This window comes from Phocoena sinus, chromosome 7 (genome assembly GCF_008692025.1).
Source record: "Phocoena sinus isolate mPhoSin1 chromosome 7, mPhoSin1.pri, whole genome shotgun sequence".
NCBI lineage: Eukaryota > Metazoa > Chordata > Mammalia > Artiodactyla > Phocoenidae > Phocoena > Phocoena sinus.
The window spans coordinates 87152475-87172026 of record NC_045769.1 but is presented as its reverse complement, the minus strand read 5'-3'; the positions used below and the strand labels follow the sequence as shown (position 1 = coordinate 87172026).

The 19552-nt window shown below is 37.6% G+C and overlaps 1 protein-coding gene and 1 long non-coding RNA gene across 12 annotated transcripts in view; one reads left to right on the top strand and one right to left on the bottom strand.

Annotated features, from left to right (window-relative positions):
- GTDC1 (glycosyltransferase like domain containing 1) overlaps positions 1-19552 on the bottom strand; it is a 505179-nt gene that overhangs the window by 328291 nt on the left and 157336 nt on the right. The window lies entirely within an intron of this gene.
- LOC116756567 lies at positions 6562-17281 on the top strand. The gene is made up of 3 exons (XR_004350687.1): positions 6562-6745; positions 10720-10721; positions 17271-17281. It is a non-coding gene; the product is annotated as an uncharacterized LOC116756567 (long non-coding RNA).

Sequence of the window (19552 nt, the reverse complement as noted above, 5' to 3'; positions counted from 1 at the left end):
GGTAGACATCAACTTACCCAAGTGACCAAACTTAATATGAACAATAATGGGCCAAAGGGATATCATGTATTTCCCAATGTGATACACTGAGAAAGATAGAGATCACCAATTCCTGACAAAAATGCTTGATCTGAATTTGGTCGTGAGGAAATAGCCAGACAAATATTCTGCAAAATAAATGGGCTGGATCTCCAAAAAAGGTCAAGGTCATAAAAGGAAAAAAATCTAGAGTAAAGGGAAATAAAAAGACCCCCAAACAAAATACAATGTGTGATACTTGATGGGATACTGAATGGGGAAAAAAATAAAAAACAGCTGTAGAAGATATAAGAACAACAGGGAAACTCTGAATATAAAATTGTAAAGTTTTATCAATCATAAATTGAAGTGTATTGATTTTACTGCAATTATGTAGGAGAATATCTTCATTCTTAGGAGACACGTGTTGAATTATTAACATGTGAAGCGTAATGATGTCTGCAACTAAGTCTTAAATAGTTCGGTCCAAAGGCCACTAAAAACAAATATTCAAATATTCATAGATAGAAATAAATGTGCAAAATGTTAACATTTGATTAATCTAAATAAATGATATATTGTAACTCACTGATCTAGTCTTGCAAATTTTTAAGTTATACATTTATAAAACTACAAATTTGGGAGGATATTCATTAAATGGCAGTAAGTAGAAGGGAAAAATATGCCACATTCCATAAACAGTAAACCCATCATATATGTATTTCTAGTCAGACTCCAATTGTTCATTTCCTCCAAGAGAACTATCCTCAGGGTGGAACATCTGTAGCAAATGTTTAACTAAAGCAAGCCCTTCACTCTCCTCCTACCACATACCGCCTCTCCTTACCCCACCTACCAGCTGATCCACAATCAAGGAATCCAAATCTAAAATTGAGACTTTCAAATAAAAGCTCTCAAACGAGAGAATGCAATACATTCAGAAGTAAAATGGCAATGATTTTCATAATATTACCCATTTGGGACTGCCCACACCAACACTTCCTTCAGTTTGTTCAGTCATTAACAGGAAACTCATTTTATTTTTATAACTAATCTTGAAATAGCACGCACTACTTCTAAATTGTGGGAATTATCTCCTACATTAGTAAAACATTTCTCTTTGCTTTTTTGCTTGTAAAATGGAAGTTAAATTAGACAATAAGCAACTCCTCAAATATTCAGCTCAATGACACCTAAAAAGAAGTGATGAAGATGCCCACAAAAGAAATGCAGGTAAGATTCATAGGCAATTTTTTCTTTGCCATCCTCCATCAATTAAAAAAAAATTGTATAATGCAATGAATGACATCACTCAATCAGCAGCTAATCCCTAGGCTCCCAATGTTCATCTTGCCTCAGGTATTATTTAAGCAATAAATCCTAACAAGGTGAGCTTTACCACCCCACACTGTGTCTCTGGCAGGAAAGGGCACAAGGTGAAAGCAAAACCCACTAGGAACAAGATAATTCCTGACAGCTGCTGCTTGAGCACAAGTTAAATTGAACAGTTTATCTCAGCATGAAGATGTTATAAGGTTTTATGTTTAATATTTTTAAATTAACATAAAACCCAGAGAAAGCAGTTGGGCAATCTTTCACAAACATGACATACTACAATCACTGTATAAGCTGGATTAGTACTTATTACCATGCTACTACAGAATTAAGCTGTTTTTAGACCACCAAAGAGCTTTAAATTGCAACTTTTGTCTCTGTAAGAGAAACCTATATTTAAAATGTCTGCTAAATTCAAATTAATGGCTACATCATTAGCTTACCATCTCACCAAAAGTATAAGTAAGCTGCTATTATAATCGTCTAACCAAAACAGCTCTGTGCTGTAAAAGTACGTGAATGCCGTTCTAGGTATTTGGGACTGTATGCATATACATGCTTCAAGTATTTTCAATGCACATTATACCTACAATCTGAGTCATATTTGCTTAAGGAATCCAAAATCATTCAACACAATGAAATTCTAGATTTTATTTTTCTTTGATTCAGTTTGGATACACTAGTTGTTTGCCTTTTATCCTATTTTCTTAATATGTCAAACGAGATGTTAAAATATACATAAGCACTGTAGGAGTGTGACGACTATTATCAAGATGCATACCTTTATACCTTAAATGGCATGAAGGGTCAGTGAAATGAGAAACAGAGGACAGGCATTCAATATTCCAACCACCACCATATACAATCTAGGAGAAAATCCTTCATGGACTAATTATCTCACTCTTGACCCATGAAGTTTTTTCAATAGCCCCCCACCTTCCGAAACCATTTATCACATAATGGGGTACAGAACACAATTTAACACAGATACCAACTGGGGTTGTTATTTATACTTAAATAATTCCCTGCAGGACTTTCAACAAGCCTTTGACAGAAGAGTGAATGCCATCTTCCAGCTGTGTCACCTTGCTCAATACTTAAATTCCTTGTCTAGATACATGCTGCCCAGCCTCACCCCCTAAGTCTTTCTTCGTTCTTTTGTTGCCTATCTTGAGTTCCTGTTCCTTGATATCTACTCCCAGAATTCTAGATCCTGTACTTCCTGTGATACAATATTTTCTGCAATGAAGGAAATATTCTATATCTGTACTGTCCAATACAGCAGCAACTAGCTACTTATGGCTATCAAGCACTTGTAGTATAGTTAGTGTAACTGAGGAACTAAATTTTAAATTCACTTTAAGTTTAAATTAAATAGCCATAAATTAATGGGAAAGCACAACTCTGGATGGACCAGCTTCCCTTAACCCAACACTCCACCCATCCTACCTGAATGCAATTCCTCACTGAATTGATTTTCTTGTATAGACCCTTGATCTACTTGTGATAATCTAATTTCTAAGTTCCTCCTGATTTGCTGAATTTCACCTACCAGGGTCTCCAATTCTAGAATGCCAGAATGCCATTTTTTCCTTCTGATAATTAGAAAACACATGGTCATTACAGAAAATGTTTTAAGTACAAAAATTATAAATTAACTATCATGCACAACCACCCCAAAAGAGATGGCCACTATTTGCATTCTGGTGCTCATTTAGTCAGTATACATTGAGCAGCTATTATTTGCAAGGTACTAGGCTAAATAATGGACCTAAAATATAAAACAAAGTAGCTCAGGCAAGAAGAAAATTGGCAGGCTCAGGAACTGAATAAGGACCAAGGAAGCTGGAGCAATTAATTCAATGAATGGCCAGAGAAGATGCTGAGGAAGTCTATGGGTCTTCATGAGACATGAAAATAATTTTGAATTTTATGGTAAGAGCAATGGAAAGAGAATGAAGGATTTTAACTAGGGAAATGACAAAATAATAAATGCATATTGGGTGAATTTACCTTTATTCTTTCACTTTGTAATATGTATAAACTATTGCAATTTTAATTTTTTTTGCTTTTAATACATGTTTTTCTATGTTAAAAATTATTTCTGAAACATATATTTTAACAGATTTCATGATACGATGTGTCATACTATCAATGACCCGAACATGATTTTTAAATTTTTAGATTCATGATTTTTAGATTTATTTAAATCTATAAAGTTTAAAATTTTTCTTGTATGATCTCTTGTATTTCTATTGTATCTGTTTACGTATTTCATGAAATGTTTCATTATTTTTTTACTATCAGAGAACTTTACTCTGACTGCTGTATGGAAAACAGACTGTAAGGAATCACTTTGCAAGAAGGGAGAAGAGTAGGGAAGAGAAAAGAAATGTCAGTCTCTTGGACTAAAATGATAGCGCTGATGGTGCTGAGAAGCGGACTGACTGGGTTTTTGCTGATGGTGCTGTCCAGGTTTGCTGATGAACTGGATGTGAGAAGTGAAAGAGGAGTGCTATCCTTTCCTCTGCTGTATCACTCAATGTAACAGAAGCTCAATGATACATACATGCATACGTGAAAATTACTCCCAAACATTTCAAAAGTCTTCGGCTTAAATATATATTTTTAATTTATAAAAACCTGTGTAGAAAGTTCTAACATTTATTAATCACTGATATACAAAATTTCGTTTTAACTATGCTCTAGTTGTCAGTTACTTTATCTTAATTAGAACATTTCTACTGCACGTTTAAATGCTATGGATTTTCAAAAACCTTGAAGAATGTGCGTAACCAAATGTTTCCATTTGCTAAAACAATTAAAAATTCAAGATGGAAGCATATTTAAAGGAAAAAGAAACGGAGTCATTTAATTTCCTAGGTTCTTGTGGGGGGTAATTTACAGGCTAACACAGTATCCAGCTTCCCAATAGCTGTCCCATGATGTAGCATCAATTAATAGGTCAGTTTTTCCACCATGTAATGTTCCTTTCCTGTGCTTATCATGATGGCTAGGAGATCACAGTGTAAAGAACACTTGTCCAGAAAGCAGGGAATTGAGGTCTGTAGGTAGGATCTGCCACTGAGCAAAATCTCCAACTGGTTTCTTAACATCTATCCACTCTACAGTCATTAACACTCTGACCTGCCTTACAGATGCTTAAAGAGACAAATTACATAACACCTGTGGTGTTTTCTTAGCTACCAGTGCCACTTAAATTCAGGTATCTCTTAAATTACTCAAGCAAGCTCTCAAGTGTTTTAACTCTTGGTATCTGACATAGTATCTAATCCATAAAAGATACTTAGTAATTATGTTTGTAACAAGAAAGGAAGAAAAGGAAGGGAGGATGGGCTCTATTATTGAAAAAAACATAAATAAACTGAAATTTTTACTGTGTACAGAAACATTTTTTATATATTTTGGGACTAGCATCTGTTAAGAGTATTCTTGTAAGACACAAGGTACCATGAACCATTCAGAACGTTTATAGATATATCTGTTTTACACCATCTATCAATAAGTCAACAAATCAAAATATTATCAAGTCTCCTGACTTGACAAGCTAAGAGGTATATCACCCCTGTGCCAAAAGAGCTGACAATATAATTGGCAAAACAAGCCATAAGTAGAGGAAACATTAAATAGCAATAAAAAAGATAAGTAATAGCTCTGTCTTGCACAAGAAATGTAACCAAGCAGTGCAAGGCTGATTATGAATGAAGGCAGAGGCACTAAGCCCTATCCATTCAGAGGAAGAAGAGAAAACTAAGGGCAGCAGAAAACCAGGAAGTCTCAAGTTTACTGAGGGTATAGCAGGGGGAGGCCTGGGTCCTGATGTTTTGGGTCTAGAAGGATCAGTGCTATTTAAATAAGTCAGAGAGGAAGGACAGTGGCTAAAGTTTAGGGTTTGAATAAAAGGAAGTAAGACTGAAAAGGTGATCTTCCACCAGACCTAGAGGTACCCGAATGCAGGATGAGAAGTTCATACTTTATCTGTTAGCCATATGGGGATCCACTGTACATTTATTATCATACTGGAAAGGCTTTATTTCTTCTTACTATCCTTAATTAACTGAGTTATAAATGCTCACTGGCTAAGAAAAGTGGTAGTAAAATGAGAGGAAAAGGAATCAAATAAAGTACCACCATCACTACCACTCTCAAAACAAGGGAAGTTGTTCTACACATAACCAAATATAGATAAAACCAATTCACTTAAAACCACGGCTCTCCATCGTCACTTTTTTTGATAATGAGATACTTAAGTCTCCGTAATGTTCTAAAGAAAGACAGGGACCCATGTATTATGCAAGGTTTTTAAAGTATATCTTATTTAATCATCATCCTAAAAGATATGTCCTATTATCCCCATTTTACCAACTAAGAAATTAAAGTATTACAAGAGGTTTGGTGAAGTGCTAAGACAATAGCAGTTACTAAGAGGCAGAGATGAGTTTCAAATCCAAGTTGATGTGGCCACAAAGTCTCTGCTTTTTCAGTTACTCCACACTGATTTTGAACCATCTAAGATTAGAATGTGACTCACTGTTTCCTGCTAACTGTACTTTTTATTATAGTCTATGTTTGAGAAATAAAAGAATATAAATGGTACGAAGAACTGTACTAACCTGAGCAGTTTCATTTCATCCCTTCATTCATCACGTATTTACTGGGAGATTACAGTTAGACAAATTGCAGAAAGGTGATGACCATCAATGCAGAACCTCCTGAAGAAATGCAATCTAAGCAACACCCTAAATATCAGGAAGGAGTCAGCTGACTGAAATAATGAGGAGGTGGTCAGGGTTGGGGGAGTAGAGAGAAATGGCTGATATTAAGAGCAACAAAGGAAATAGAAATGATGATGACTGGGATGGACAGGCTAAGGGTGACTCAAAGGTTTCTAGCTTGTGTAATCAGATGGGTAGTAGTAACATTCCTTAACACAAGAGGAGAAAACAAATCAGCAGTTGGAGTAGAGGAGAAATACAGAGACAGATTTTACAAATGTTGAATATAAATGGAGTGTCCAGTAGGTAACTAAAGATAATATATAATAGACCAATGAAAGAAACTTCATTGGAGATTTAATTAAACTAAAGGGCTTGGTCACCAAACATGTCTGTTAAAAATGTGGGTCTGGTTTGCTATATAATTTTACATACTGTGCTACTTGTTTCCACCATATTTCATTTCTTTTTTTTTTTTTTTTAACTAGCTTCATTCACTTTATTTTTCTCATAGAAAACTATGTGGTGGCTACAGCTGGAGCCTGGGTCCTCTGCACGGAAACTCTGGTGTGGGTCTTTACAAGGTGGTCAGTGAATTCCTGATACGGAGACTTGGTGAACACCATCTCTTTCCAGAGATAAGGAGTGAGATAACTGTAGGTCTTGTTTCCTCCCATTAGAGTATATACTCTTTGATAAGATAAACTGGATCTGCTGTTCTTTTCTTTGGTAGTTTCCCTAACATGGCAGTTACCACTCTGGATCCTAAGTTCCTTTGTAGCAAGCCCTATATCTTCCTTGTTCATTGTCTTATCTCAGGTGCTCAATAAATGTTTCCAAATAAATGACTGACTGAATGAATCAATCATTCATTCATTACCTCAATGATACTGAGAAAATCAAGCTGGTTGATTCTCTATTTAAAGTGTTCAATATGATAGTCACTTCTACCATTAAAAAACAAGTTGGAAAGCATCCCATGCCCCCCAAAGAAAGCACTTTTCTTACTTCAGCATCCAGTACAATTCTAGGAAGTTTTATTTGATGTCATTTTTTATGGAGCCCATTACTTTCTCCTCAGGGTCCTTAATAATACGTCAGGCACTGTTCTCTACTTCACCATGCTAAAATATCAAGAACTGAAGATACCATCCAAAGAAAAGGAACTCCTGGGGAAAGGTAGGTGTCAACCTGGTATAAAGATCAGGAATGTACAATATCATGATAATAATTCCTGTCATCTTCAGGGATTCGTGATTGTCAGCCTTGATGAAGTAAGTCAATTAACATGTAAAGCGCATCTAACTCGCTGAGTGTGCTGGGAACACTTCATATGGTGTTTTATCTCCATAAACTAATATAATTAGTATGTGAAATATTTATAATTCCCCTCATGATTAATCTACTGTAGAAGACTATTCCTTAACAGCAGCATATCATTTTATATTGGAATGTTCTTTGATCTTAAGTTCATGCCACTCCTGAGTCCCTGGAGTTCATTTCTAAATATCATAAAGTTGGGAGAATAAAGACCCAAGGTAATGGGTATAAGTCCTTTGTCACTCCAATTCAACCCCACCAGTGTTGTCAAAGATTACATACATCTAAGGACACAGTGACCTGTCAAGCCAAAGGCTACTGCTTAAATAGATACATAAAGCTCAGTTCAGGCACAAGCCTAAGAAACAAACCACAGGCAAGCCCAGAGTTGCTTTTAGATATTATCATCATTTAGGCTTGAATATTAAGGCACAGGAATAGTTAAAAGAATCACAACAATGATGACGACAATAATAATATCTGCTACCTGACGTGTCAACTAAAGCAGTGGTCCCCAACCTTTTTGGCACCAGGGACCAGTTTCATGGAAGACAATTTTTCCACGGACCGGGGTGGTGGTGGGGGGATGGTTTCAGGATGATTCAAGCGCATTACATTTATTGTGTACTTTATTTCTATCATTATTACATCGTAATATATAATGAAATAATTGTACAACTCACCATAATGCAAAATCAGTGGGAGCCCCGAGCTTGTTTTCCAGCAACTAGATGGTCCCGTCTGGGGGCAATGGGAGACAGTGACACCCAAAGTGTGTTGCTTATGTCCAGCCTACCCCGTGATCTCATTTTGGTCACTGTCACTGCAGAAAACCTTGCTTCACAAAGACAGGACGTTGGAAATGGAAGCAGGCTTTTCAGTGCTTTTGTGGCAATCTCAGGATACTCCGCCTTGACTTGAATCCAGAATGTATGGAGATTTGAAGCTGTCTCAAACATACTTTTAAGGCCACCGTCATTTGCGATCTCAAGCAGTTGATCCTCTTCTAACACGGACAAAGTCGATTCACCTGGTTTATTCACAACTGGGTTGTGGATCCATTCCTTCCCAGTTTGGGGGTCTTTTGTGGTTGGGAAGTAATGCTCAAACTCTTTCAAAAGCTAAGATAGGTGACCATGCACCAGCTGGGAGAAAGAAGGCCCCGGCTCACTCTCTTTCAAAATCTCTGCCAATGTTTGAAACATGTCAAAAATCCCAACGTTCACTCGACCCCCATGATTCCAGTTTGGCTTTGAATGCAGCCACTTTATCTGCCGACTTGAACACAGTTGTCATTCTCCCCTGAAGTGACAGAGTGAGTTCGTTGAGCAGGTTGAATATGTCGCACAAGTAAGCAAGATTTGCAACCCATTCTGTGTCACTGAAATGTGCTGCCAGTGGTGACTGTTTTTCTAAAAGAAATCTCTGGAGCAGCTCTCATAACTCAGAAACTCTGGCCAGTGATCTACCTTTAGAAAGCCATCTCACTTCTGTGTGTAAGAGAAGACGTGTGTGCTCTGCGTCCATCTCCTACAGAGCTGTACAAACAGACGTGAGTTAAGGGCATGTACTTTAATGTGGTTGATAATTTTCATCACATCCTGCAAAACGCTGTTAAGTTCAGGTGACATTTTTAGGCTAGCCAGCATTTCTCTGTGGATGACACAGTGTATAGGCTCACATTCGGAAGCGACCACTTTGAACCGAGTAGTGAAACCAGGAAGCCGTCCAGTCATGGCAGCTGCTCCTTCCGTGCATATACTGACACAAAATGACCAATTCACTTTTCCTGATATGTAATCATTCAAAGACTTGAATAGTTCTGCAGCTGTGGTGTTGGCTGGCAACAAAAGTGCACATAACACATTCTCATGCACATCCTCCTGAAAAAAAAACATATCGCACAAAAACAAGCACCGATGCCTCATTGTCAACATCGGTAGACTTGTCAACCTGGACTGCGTATCACAGTGACTCATTAAGCCTAACAATTGTGCCTCAATATCCTCTGCTATTCCATCAATTCGTCTAGTTATGGTGCTAGCCTCTCCTAAAAGTTCGTGACAGTGTCCTTAGCAGCAGGCAGGATCAACTCTGCACCAACGGTAAAGGGCTTCTTAGCTTTAGCCATGAGGTTGGCCACTAAGAATGATGCTCTCAGTGCAGACACATTTGATGAAGTGGTGGCCTTCAATAATTACTTCTGTTCTTCGTATTCACTTTTTTTTCTTTTGGAAAAACTCCAAAGGCTTGTTCTTTAATGCAGGGTGCTTGGTCTCCACGTGGCGAAGCAGTTTTGAAGCTTTCATGGCTTTGTTGGATAGCTGGTCACCACATTTTTTTTTTTTTTTTTTTTTTGCTGTACGTGGGCCTCTCACTGTTGCGGCCTCTCCCGCTGCGGAGCACAGGCTGCGAACACGCAGGCCCAGCGGCCACAGCTCACGGGCCCAGCCACTCCACAGCATGTGGGATCCTCCCAGACCAGGGCACGAACCCGTGCCCCCTGCATCAGCAGGCGGACTCCCAACCACTGCGCCACCAGGGAAGCCCTTTTTTTTATTTTTTTATTTTTATTTTTATTTTTTTGTCACCACATATTATACAAAGCGGGCTTGCAGAATGTGAATCACCTGTTGCAATGAACCTGTAATTTAAGTATGTCTCTTGGTATTTTCTTTTAAATGCAGCTTTCTTCTTGTTGGCAGTCTTAAGAGCCTTCTGCTCTCTCATCACTGGGTCTTTCCCCTTTCAAATAAGCTCTCCAGTGACATTTGCTTTTTTACTAATTTGGGTAGGTTTACCTTGTGGGCTTACCAAAACTGTGACTCAGACAAGTACGCAGTGCGGGAAAGCGGCGTGGATGGAAGTGGTAAATAAAATAATGGGCGGGCCGCACGAGGACTAAAATAAGTGTCGGATTCTGACTTAGAGCCTGCCACCAGATGCAGCTGTACAACTGAAGTACATCAACTCACTTGCCACTATAAAGCTGCCACCAGATGCAGCTTAATCATCACTTGCTACTCAATGATAGGGTTTTGATATGATTCTGCAACCAATTGATTTATTATGGTCTCTGTGCAGTGAAACCTCTCTGCTAATGAGAATCTGTATTTGCAGCCCCTCCCCGGCGCTAGCATCACCACCTCAGCTCCACATCAGATCACCAGGCATTAGATTCTCATAAGGAGCCTGCAACCTAGATCTCTCGCATGCACAGTTCACAGTAGGGTTCGCGCTCCTATGAGAATCTTAATGCCACGGCTGATCTTAGAGGAGGCGGAGCTCAGGCGGTAATGCGAGCGATGAGGAGTGGCCGTAAATACAGATGAAGCTTTGCTCATTCACCCGCCCCTCACCTCCCGCCGTGAGGCCCAGTTCCAGGGGTTACGGCCCCCTGAACTAAACTATTCCCGATAACCATAGAGAGAAAGGTGTTTTGTGCCCAAATAACTAATAAGCTAACAAGGAAAAATATGTTAACCTGCTATTTTTACTGAATTACATTTACTGCTAAAATTAACAAGCACAAAAGAAAATGCTTCCTAAATATTCAGTCCTTCTATAATCAGTCATAAAAAACTAAATTTTTCCATGCTTATGAGTATTTGTTTTCAATTTGCTTCCCAGAGTCCTATATTCTAGTGAGTTGTTCTATCATTTGATTTGTGTCATTTTGTTGTTATGCTTCTCATAGAGATTAATCCTGTTTTGATTACTTCTCCTATGTTTGTTTTGGCAAGTCCAAGACAGTTCTTTGAAAGCTTCCCTGAATTTGGTGCTTAATATGCCACTTGAAGAAATACCACCCCACAAATAATTTATTTATTATCACCAATGTTTTGTTATTTTACCCATCACTTTAATTGTAAGTGTGTCACTAGGTAATTAATTACAAAAGTCAAAGCCAGCAGAGTGCACCGTACACAGTAGGCACTCAAAAAATGTTTAGGAGAGTGAAACGTTAACTAATGTAGTACATCTGCAATAGAAAAAGAATTTGAAGGTGTGAGTCCCCAGACTGCGTCCCGGCCTTTCATACTTTTATTTTAAAGATGAGACGTTTTATAAACATTAGTTTGCTAATCCTGAGTTTCTTTCTCATCAAGACAACAAGGTGAAAATTCTAAGATTATGTCTCCCAATCTATAGCACAGAAGGGGAAACACCTGAAAGCTAGTTTTTTGAAAGATCAAAACTTCCTATTTTAATAGAGTAAAATGAAAATTATAAATTTTTCTACATGCATGCTAAGTTTCACAAATAAAATTTTTTTAGTATGCTTCCCTTGACCACAGCTTAAATAATTGCCCTCTTTTTTTTCTTTTTTTTAAATTTATTTGGCTGCTCCAGGTCTTAGTTGCGGCATGTGGGATCTTTAGCTGTGGCATGCACGTGGGATCTAGTTCCCTGAACACGGATTGGACCCAGGTCCCCTGCATTGGGAGTACAGAGTCTTAACCGCTGGACCACCAGGGAAGTCCCTGCCCTCTTTTTTTTTTTAAAGTAACTAATATATACATAGGTACAGGGGGGGAAAAACAGATGAAAAGTAGAAAATGCTATATAAACAATACTGTTAAGATTATCTAAAAATGAAGTATTGAGGTCATTCAACACAATCTGCTTGACACGGTAACTTTCTGAGATGCATCTCTTGGTCTCACCTACTATATTACAGTGTATGTGAGATCAAATACTACAGCTGGAGGAATTCCCAAGGTCACACTTCCTTAACAGGTGACTGAGAAGCACAAAATGAGGTCACCTGCCCTGGGTGAGCCATTTAGAGGCAAAGCTGGGACCAAGATACTCAGTAATAGAAAGGAAGACACAGGTGCTGCTAGTGAGCCTGTCTTCTAACTCCAATAGCGGGAGCAGTTTCAAGTTAGACACTGAAATGAAAATACTCTCCATTTAAATTGGGGGGGGGGGAACCCATTCACTGAGGGAAAAAAAACAGCTAGAAAAATTTTCTTTGACCATGTTTCACCCCTTCTCTCCACACAATATAGACAAAAGTACTTGAACGTGCATATAAATATGCACTAGAGGCTCACTACAGATATCCATCTGAGTCTCAATGTTATGTGAATTTTCCACTGTCTACAACTGAAGCTCACATGCCATAGGTCACAGAAAGTCATCTAAAGCCTCTCTCTGCCATACAAGACATTTATACCTAAGGCACAGTGTGGAAGCATCCCTCTTGAGTTAGTCCTTTCTTCCCTTTCCTCTACTTGTGCATAACAGTGGTCTGGGAATGTCAGGAAATACACAGAAGCCATGAGAGAGGCAAGCAGGGAACCTCAGACTTGGTATGGAAAAGCCAGAAAGGCTTTAGGAGAAAACGCTTGAGATGGACATTAAAGATAAGGAGAATTTCCAGTTCAGTATGTATTAAGGGCAGGGCTTGGAAAGGGGGGAGAGTGTGTGTTTCTATTAATACTGCAGAGAAAAAGGGACCATAAATCCCACATTCCTGGGATTGCCTGGGACCATAAATATCCACATTCTGTTCAATTAAGCAAATATTCAGTATATTTTATATATATATATATGTATATATTTACATGTTTATCATATAGTAGATAAGGGATAAAAAGATAAGCTAGACTTGATATCCTGCTCTTCATCTTTGCATTTTGGCAACTGAGATATAAACAATGGGCTGAAGTTGTATGAGAGTTAAAATCTGATATTGTAAATAACTTTGTTTTAATCCCCAAATTCATATATACTGTTAATATTACTGTCAGGGTGATGCCAACTCACTGCAAATAAATTTCATGACAAACTGCTCCATTGCTAAGTCCCCAAAGTGAAATACTCTCAGATGGGACATTCTACTAACTTTTTGTAATAACTCCTTGTCTTGAAAAACACTTTCAAAAAAATGTTAGTATTTTACCACTCCATAGGAATCAGTAACAAGGCGAGAGATTCTCCCAAGAATATTCCAACAGTCCTTGAAAAACTAAGACTGTCACAAAACCTGAGCATCTGGCAACTCTGCCACCATGAAGTATCCATATGGAAGAGACCAAAATGTGTCAAAGTACCCAAAATGATTTTGGATAGTGTAGAAGATGGAATAAATAATTCAGTATCGTCAACACTTTCAACAGCAGGTAGTGGATATGCTACCTGATTCTATAATGTGCCAGAATGTAACATAAGTGTGTGAGGCTGTGTGTGTATGTGTGTGTGAGAGAAAGGCAGGAAGGATAAGAGTATACATGCAGCAAAAAACTATTTTTATATAGAAATATTTCTTAGGTAGTTTTCTTTGTAGGGACATCAGATATCTGTAAGTATAGGTTTATAGATACATAGAAGAAAAAAACAGAGTCCATGAAAACTTATTTTAAAGATAAACATAGCAACAAATATATTACTTCAGAGTCAATGAAAATAAATGCATTAGCAACATTATGGTTGAAATTGTATGTGCAAAAAAAGTCAGAAAATCCAAAATTATGGTTCCCTCAGCAACCATAACTGTGTCCTCATGCATATATGAGTATTTTGCATTACTGTAATAATGACACATTTCAGCCTTAATATCAGTTTATGCAATGTGACTGAATTAGGATTCTTCTGGGAACTATAACTTTGAATTTCTAGACTTTTGTGAATGTAAAATCTTAACCATAAAATTACATTAATATAAGGTGGGGTTTCTGCATTTTATTTTCTGGCATTTAAAAAAACAATAAAGACTGAATGGTGGACAACAGTAAAGTAGTAAAAGATTGGTTGATTTGTAATAATACAAAAAGGATTTGATGCATAGCCTAAGACCTTAAAATAGGGATATACAAACTACAAACAAAAAGAAATGTCCCTCTGAAGATTAATCAAAGACAAGAACAGGCAAGACATCTTTCCAAAAGTGAGTTAATTTACTTTTTCTATAAAATGTTAGTTTCTAATTAGAAGGTACTTTCATTCAATTATATTTCAACATGGCTATAAATACCAATGCCTGAAATAATTCTCTCACTACATATTGCTGCATCTTATCAAGAAAAAAATAGTATTAAAATGGCCCCTCACATTTTCAAGAGTGAAGCTGGTGGGAGCCACTTTTCCTTCTTGCATGTATAACACGGCAGAACATAACCTGTAAGATGAAATTATATATTACTGTCACCAACTACTTTTTGACCATGAGCCTGAGGCTGATTCAAAATATGGTTCACAAAGAAACAGATACACAATGATTAAGTTAAGCTTAAGAACAAAGTAATTATTTTACATAATACTGAAGTATTATACAACCAGGGAGTAGCTGGGAAATGAATTAAAGAACAGTGACATACATAGTGGGTTCAGGAGAGAAGAGTGAAAATCACATTTGTTCAGGGAAAAGTTACAAACACTTTCATGGAGGTGGTATTTTTCAACTGGCCTCACAAAATCAGTAGTTTTACAACAAAGTGAAGACATTCCAGACAGATAGACGAGCCTGTGGAAAGGTCCAGAAGCAAAAGTGGTCAATACTCTGTTGGAGAACAAAGAGTTTGGCTGAAGAGAGGCTCATGCAGGAGCTACAAAAGGAAAAACTGCAAATGCAGATTAAATATATATTGTAGAGGACCTTGAAGGCAAGGCTGACGAGTCTTAACTGCAATGTACAGGTGGAGGGGTGGGGGGAGACTGAAGTTAATGTGCAAGAAGGCTATATTTTTAGGAGACGAGAAACAAAAAGCAAAAAAATAAATAAATAAAACAAAAACAAACAAACATAAACACTACAGCAACAGGAGAGAGGACATAGTAGGAGAAGTAAAGACTGAAGGCAGGGGACCAGTTATAAGATTATTATAATAATCCAGACAAGTTGCAATGAAGGCCTGAAGAAATGTGGTAACAGTAAGGCCTAAAAGGAGGAGAAGGGATTAAAAGCTGCTTTCAAGATTTTGAGATATAGTGACTGTTGGAAAGATTGTGTCATTCATAAGATACAAACTCAAGGGTTATGTCTGATGTAAGGAAAAGGAATGACTGAGTACTATTAGTAAATCTTAAGTTTAAGGTATCAAGTTCCATACAAACAAGCATTCCTGCAAAAAAAAACCAGAAGTTAGAAATATGATCCTGAAGATACTGATTACAGCAAGATAAACGATATTACTCTTCATACCTGTGCAATTTACAAACTTGTGCCTCCACTCTTTTTATCCTTATAGGGTTGGGAAGGTTAAGGGCATTTTGTTGTACAAATAAGAAAACTGAGGCTCAGGAAGGATGACTTCTAAACCTCACACAGGTACAAAGTGGCAAAGTCAGGCTGGAGACACAGATTTTGGAATCTTTAGTATGGAAATTACTTTGAAATTATAAATAAGATCATCAAAAAAAGTGTAGAGATAAAAGATAAATGAGTTGTGTGCAGAACCACAGGAAAAAGCTAAGATTACAGAGCAGCAATTGTTCAGGAGCCTAAGACATGACCAGGATGCCTGGTAAAGGGTTCCAGGGCCTGGCACTCAACAGGTACTCAATAAACCTCTATCACACCAACAGCTAAAGAGGAGACATCACTAAACAGGGTCTTTCTATCTGTGCTAGATGCAAGGAGTAGTTCCCAAACTTTTTTAAAGCAACCACTTTTCTCAAAGGAATTCCTACACAAAACTATATGTAATATACATAAAAACACTGTTGAGTAAAGCAGGAATGGATGGTCTGGAACGTCACTTAACTTGAACTCTTTTCCCTATCTTTCACAACCCTTCTTTGCATGTATATAGCACGTATACCCCTAAGACAAACCCATGCAACCTAGAGAAACTACTGGAAATCCTCTTAGTCATAAGGGTGATGTAATTTAGGACCTCTGAGTGTGGTATGGAAGAACTACAGGGAACACTTAGTCTGAAAACATCAAACTGGTATCAAGAACCAGCCTGTCTAGACTTGATTCTTAACTAGACTCTCCATTGCCTTGTTCTTCCATTAGCTGAGATCCTTCGTTACTTCTTTCAGAGATTTCTCCATGGGCAACAGCTTTCAACAGATTATGAGCGACATCATCAGATCACTTGGACATCACAACCGTATACCATGGAAATGGCACACTTCAGAGAGTCAACTGCCTGTAACTGCCTTGCTCCAGTAACCTGTTGCAGAACCTGCCCAACTGCTGCATCTTGTAACTGGCCATGCCACATGATTCCACATATAAGTCGGGATAAGAATGACAAAATGTCAGGAGATTGAAATTAAAGAAGAGAATACCCAAATGTGATGTCTTGGTGGAAAGGAGTTGCATATTGTAATCATGTTACTGATATGGCCAATTATATATATGACAAAGAAGGAAAAGATCTAACTGTCCCTAGAGTTGAAAAAAATGAAAGAATTATTGTACCTTTTTTAACAGCAGACTTGCAATGTTGTTCCATTTTTATATAAATTGTAAATGAAAAATTCAGTCCAATTGGAGAGCAAAAACACTAATCATTATAAAAAACATCCAGCCCATCCAAATAGTAAAAACAGTAATCATTATAAGATTTTATTATGGCAGTATCTTTACACAAATATGAAGTAATATATAAAGAAAATCACATACTGATTCTTGGATAATTTATTCAAGGAGTAAGTTATGAAAATTCATCAATAAGAATAAACGAGGCAACTCAAAGACAGCTCACCATAGATTCTCTTTATGCGACTCCAATTTTAATTTAGTCTGTATTGATGGATTCTTTTATTTCATGTGTTATAGTCATGTTAAATCTAGACACAACATGCAATGCATCTAGAGCCTACACAGTACAAAGACGTCTGGACATAACATAGACAGTTGTTCCTTTTTGCTTCAAGTGATAAATAGTTCACCTGGAAAAGGATCTGAAGAGATTTAACAAAAATCAGCGAATAATTTTTTTCCCATATGCATTAAAATTCTTCTTTTACTCTCTTGATTTTATACAGTAATTTGTCTTTGGGGAAACCATGCTGACATTGTCCTGGGTGGTCTCAGGCCTCTGCAACAGAGACCAACATGGAAAGAGAAGAGAGACAGGCAGAGGCCTGGTCCCAGGACAGAGCACATGCCAAGGGCAAGGGAACCACCTGTAGCACCTGTCATCTGAGAATATGGTGGGCCAGTCAGAGGAACTTGGTCCAAAGGGCATACTCGGGCAAGACATAAATTGAATTCAATGAATAAAGCAGAAGAATAAAGATTCCAAGGAGAAGTCTCAATCAGAATTCAGGAGGCAATGCTGGAAAATCTTGTACAGGTGTCAGACACAAAGTCTGACTGGGAATAGGTAGGGGATGAAAGTGGCAGGAAGTAAGAAAGGGGTGACAAAGGCCCAGAAGGAGCCTACATGATGAAGAAGAGCATCTGGAGAGAAGGGGGTTACTACAGAGAGGAAGCCCGGCCAAGTCATCTAAAACTGGCAATTGAAGGATGAGGAGAGATGAAGGGAAAGCAATGAAGTGAGGGCCCAGGGCTGATCCCACGGCAACCAGCAGTAGAGGGATTTGCGGGGTGGAGGGTCAGCTGAGAGAAAGCAGGAATATAAACAGCTGTGCAAATGAATCTAAGGTCTGGGATGGATAGAACTAACTCTAAGTCACATCAGTGGGTCTGAAGCTAAAGATGTAACTGCTGACTCAGGTAAGAATGGCTCAGGTACCATGCAAGATTCAGCCTGCAGGTAGGGGGCATCATTGGACCTGGCTGAGGAAAGCCAAGGCTTGGAACAGAGATATGGGTGAGGAGAATAACACAAAAATGTTTCTGAATTGTAATATGTGAACTTGGTATAGACTACAAAGCAACCCCAGAATATCCAAAAGACAAATTAGTACACTATTTTTACCCAAAAAAAAGGATCTTCAATAATATTAAAGAGTAAAATTAAAACTTCCTAAAGCACAAAATAATAAATATGCTATTATTACAATAATGTAAGACTAGATACACAGGGAAAGACTCTAAGGAAATAAGACTATAAGGTATAAGAGCTGCTGGGTTTACGGATTTTCGTATTTTATCTCCAAATGTTCTATCATGTGATTATATATTACTTTTATAATTAAAAAATGAAAAGTATTAATAATAAAACTTTTAATAGTATGCATGCCTGGTACCTTTTGAATTATTTGATTAAAATAATTTCCATTTACATTTCTTGGGTAAAAAGCAAAGTATATACCTATGCTGTCACACATTGAGGTCTTTATAAAACCTCCTAAAATTGGTAACCTCTACACTTAATTTGTACATCACTATAAGATACAATTAACCTAAAGAGATAATTTAAGCTTTTTATTTTTAAAAATTCTCTTTTTTTAGATATAAGGAACATGTGTAATATCACCTTTACACGACAGTAGGGAAAATTAAGTCAAAAGCATCATTGTGGTGTGTTACAAAGCAAATTATTGGGGAAACAGTGCCAGAGACTGCATTTTTTAAGGGGCAAGAATCATGTCATCTCCATACTTTGTAGAACCCCACAATGCATACATATACTGTTTACCAGTTGCATTCACTATCATTTACACTAGGATTGTGGTTAAGAGCAGGGATTCTGAAAGCAGACCACCTGAGTGTACCACTGACTCTTCAGGTAGACTACCTGGGTCTACCATGGGATCTAAGGGCAGACTACCTGAATCCACCTACAATGGGCTATGAGGGCAGTCTACCTGGTCTACCATGGAATCTAAGGGTAATCTACCTGGATCTACCGTAACTCTGAGGGTAGACTACCTGCTCCACCAACTAGTAGCTATGTGATCTCGGGCAAGTTGGCTTGCCCTCTGTTTGCCTCAGTTTCCTCATGTGTTAAAGGTGGCTGATAACAGGATTCCTCTTACAGGGTGATGTGAGGATATGTGTAAAGTGCTTAGACCAGCAACTGGCACACTGTAAGCACTACATAAGTACTGGAAACTATTTACATTATTAATCAATTCTGTCTTGGGAATGAAATCCCAATTAAATGATGAATTGAAGTTCAAAATACTGCAATATTGGTCAGTTTCTGTATTCATCATTCTACAGTTTATACTCTCTTGTTTTTTGTTTTTATAAGATGTCATTTACCAAAATTATTATTGGAAAACTCTCCTACAAATGAATAGCATTAGACTTAATTACTCCTGATCTT